Source organism: Carettochelys insculpta, chromosome 32, assembly GCF_033958435.1.
Source record: "Carettochelys insculpta isolate YL-2023 chromosome 32, ASM3395843v1, whole genome shotgun sequence".
NCBI lineage: Eukaryota > Metazoa > Chordata > Testudines > Carettochelyidae > Carettochelys > Carettochelys insculpta.
The window spans coordinates 7,648,671-7,652,785 of record NC_134168.1 but is presented as its reverse complement, the minus strand read 5'-3'; the positions used below and the strand labels follow the sequence as shown (position 1 = coordinate 7,652,785).

The following is a 4,115-nucleotide window of genomic DNA, read 5'->3' as shown; positions in this document are numbered from 1 at the left end:
TATCTTGACAAGCTCCACCAGAACAGCTGGGAAATGAAACTCACTAACCGGACACAGATGATGATGTAACTGAAAGTGAATGGATTATGAAACCGCCTTATGTTTCTGCGGAATGGTAGCTACTTGGGAACTGCTCCAACCATTCCAGAACTGGCACCATTCAGGAGCCAACTAACCTGTACTGGAACAAAGGGTATCAATCAGTTCACTCTTTTACAATAACAAGCAGATCGGTCCATTTACAGAAAAGATATTTTGTAATAAGAGCTCCTATTTGGAAAAAAATATCCTTGTATGTACACAATGCTCTTTATCTTCCTCTTGCTTCTAACATATTTACAGAAACTCCTCTTGTTACCTTTATGTCTCTAGATAGTTTGAGCTTGTTTTGTGCCTTGGCCTTTCTAATTTTGTCCCTGCATATCTGTGTTGTTTGCTTATATTCATCCTTTGCCATTTGCGCTAGTTTCCACTTTTTATATGACTCCTTTTGGATTTTGAGATCATGCAAGATCTCCTTGTTAAGCCACAGTCATCTTTAACCACACTTTCTGTCTTTTCTATGCAGCAGGATAGCTTGCTTTTGCACCACCAATAATGTCCCTTTAAAAAACTGCCAACTCATTTCAGTCGTTTTTCCTCTTAGTATTGCTTCCTCTGGGATCTGACCTATCGTCTCTGTAAGTTTAGCAGACTCTTCCTTCCTGAAATCCATTGTCTCTATTTTTCTCTTCTCTCTTCTACCACTCCTTAGAGTCATGAACTCAAGAAGTGGGTCTGTCCCACAAAACCTCAACACTGAATAAGTCATTTTGTTAATCTTTTGTATTGTTGCAATACAGACTAAAATGGTTACCTCTCCATTTCTATGATTTCATGGTCACTTTTTCCCAAGCTGCCTTCTCCTTTCAAATTCTCAACCAATTCCTCCCTGTTGGTTCAAATCAAATATAGAACAGCTTCCCCACAGTAGCTTTTTTCACTTTCTGAAATAAAAAAATTGTCTTCCATTCAGTCCAATAACTTGTTGGATATTCCTGTCCTGCTGTGTTAGTTTCATTACATACGTCTGAGAGCTGAAGATCATCAAACCCACCAAATCCTGTAGTTAGGGTGATTTTCCTATCTGTTTACAAAAACCCTCTTCCACCTCTTCTACCTGGTTACGTGGTCTGCAGCGCATGCCAGTAGTATTACATCACCCTTGTTTTTTACCCTTTTAACTGAACGCAGACAGTCTTGAAACCTCTGTCTCCTACATCCATAGAGTCATAGAATCATGGAAGGATAGAGCTGGAAGAGACCTAAAAAAGCCATCAAGTTCAGCCCCCTGCTCCAAGCAGGAACAAACCCATCAGATCAGCCCCACCAGGGCTTCGTAGAGGCAAGACTTAAACACTTCCAGGGATAGAAACTTCACTACTTCCCTGGGTAGACCATTCCAATGCTTCACCACCCTCCTAGTGTAAAAGTTTTTCCTAATGTTCAACCTGGACCCTCCCAACCACAACTTGAGACCATTGTTCCGCATTCTGCCATCCGTGACCACTGAGAACAGCCTCTCTCCAGCCTCTTTGCAGCCTCCCTTCAGTAAGTTGAAGGCTGTTATGAAGCCTCCCCTCAGTCTTCTCTTCTGCAGACTGAACAGTCCCAAGTCCCTCAACCTCTCTTCATAGGTCATATGCTCCAGCCCCCTAATTTATTTTGGTTGCCCTCCACTGGACCCTCTCCAATGTATCCACATCCTTCCTTTAATTGGAGGCCCAGAACTGGACACAGTACTCCAGATGTGGCCTTACCAAAGTCGAATAAAGAGGAATAATCACTTTTCTGGATCTACTGACAATGCTTCTCTTGACGCAACCTAATATGCCATTAGCTTCCTTGGCTACAGCGGCACATTGTTGACTCATGTCCAGCTTCTCATCTACTACAACTCCCAGGTCCTTTCCTGCAAAACTTCAAACGAGCCAGCCGGACTCCAGCCTGTAACAATGCTTGGGATTCTTCTGGCCCAAGTGCAGTATTCTGCATTTGTCCTTATTGAACCCCATCAGATTTCTTGCAGCCCAGTCTTCCAATTTGTCTAAGTGAGTCTACATCTCAATACATCAAGACAAGAAAGATATCATGGGATCAGCCACCAACTTCATCCGTATGGTCCTTTGAAGATGAAGTTCTCATGAAGTCCTCATTTCTACTGTGGAGATGAAAATGTGCATAAGGCAGCACAATATTGAGTAGCACTCATTTTCTGTTCTCTTCTCTTAGCTTTTGTAACCGATTGTGGGGTCTGCTCTTCTAAACATCTACAAGTGTCTTTCACGTGTTCAAATGCTTTCTCACCTCTCATGTCTTGACAAATGGACATCATGACTGACACAGAAGTGAGAAACCAACGCAGTGTGAGGGAGTTCATCCTTGTAGGCTTTCCCGGAACTTGGTATTTCCGGATGTCTCTTGCTGTATTGTTTTCTGTGATGTACATCCTAACCATCATAGGGAACGTGTCCATCATCGTCCTGGTGGGGACCCATCACCAGCTTCAAACCCCAATGTATTTCTTCCTCTGCAATCTCTCCTTCGTGGACATATGGCTCACCACTGCTTGAATCCCCAAGGCCATTGGCATCCTACTGGGCACAAGCCAAACCATCTCCTTCACTTACTGCCTTATGCAATTGTTTTTTCTCCTCTCTTGTGGTTCCACGGAGTGTTTCCTCCTGGCTGCAATGGCCTACGACTGCTATCTGACCATATGCCACCCATTGCAATACAGCAACCTCATGAACAGCACCATCACTATGCAGCTGGCCCTTGCGTCTTGGCTGGGTGGATTCTTGGTTATCTCTGTGCTGGCTGCTCAGATCTCTAGGTTGACTTTCTGTGGTTCTCACCTCATCAATAATTTCATTTGTGCCATTGATGCCTGGATAGCACTTTTGTGCAGGGACATGTGTCATTGAACTGGTAGCTTTCATTAACTCACTTTTTGTTGTCATGGTTTCATGCATAATAACCTTTGTCTTCTATGTTTTCATTATCTCCACCATCATGAAAATACCATCAACCAAAGGCTGGAAAAAGGCCTTTTCCACTTGCTCAGCCCATCTCATTGTTGTTACCATCTGGTACAGTGCAGGAATTTTAATTTTTGTCAAGCCTTCTGCACAGAACTCATTAGATATGAACAAAACTGGCAGCATCTTCAGCACTATCATAGCTCCGATATTGAACCCTTTCATTTACACTATAAGAAACAAAGAGGTGAAGGAAGCCTTAGGAAAAACAGTCAGGGGAATCTTAAATGGTATTAGAAATGCCTCAGTGTAGCAGAAATTTGATCAGAGTGACCAAAACTTGAATTATAATGTCCTGAAGGTAATTGATTTAGGAAGCCAAAGGATCAAGTAATGGCTTTGTCAAAGCATTCCTTCCATTCAATTCCATTCCTTTTTCAGCTGCAGCCAGACCTATGTCCTACCCCAAATCCTAATGGGATATTTGGTTGGTGCATGTCATTCCCTCTTTGTTGTACAGCTTTTGTCATTCACTGTAACAATCTTGTCAGATGACCTCCAGGGGGAGAAGGAAATGTTTTTGTGTTGAAGATTCCAAGATGTTAGGTTTCAGCTTAGGACCTGTTTGATTGGATCCATTATTAATTATATTAGGGCCAAAAGTTACCCACTGCTACAGGATATTGCAGGCTGCGTAGAAGTCCCAGGAATAGGTAACACGTGTGTGTCTAGAAGGAAGGCTGACTAAAGCAGTCCATCACAGTAGCATTCAATTTTTGAGGGGGGATTGGACAAAAATGAGGAATTTAGATAAACAGATATTGAAATACATTGAGTGTGTCTGCACTAGCCGGCTTCTTCGAAGTAGCTGGCACAACGTCGAAATAGCACACATTGCGTCTACATGCGCCGTGTGCTATTTTGACATTGAAATTGACGTTAGGCTGTGAGACGTCAAAACCGCTATTCCCATCTGAAGATGGTAATAGCGCCCTACTTCGACGTTCAATGTTGAAGTAGGTTGTTTGTAGATGATCTGCATCCCGCTATTTCGAAATAGCGGGGTCCTCCATGGCGGCCATCAGCTGAGGGGTT

General features: G+C 43.0%; 1 pseudogene; it reads left to right on the top strand.

The window, feature by feature from the left end:
* Window positions 1-2,372: 2,372 nt before the first annotated feature.
* On the top strand, window positions 2,373-3,333 carry LOC142004883 (olfactory receptor 6F1-like; annotated as a pseudogene).
* Window positions 3,334-4,115: the final 782 nt, after the last annotated feature.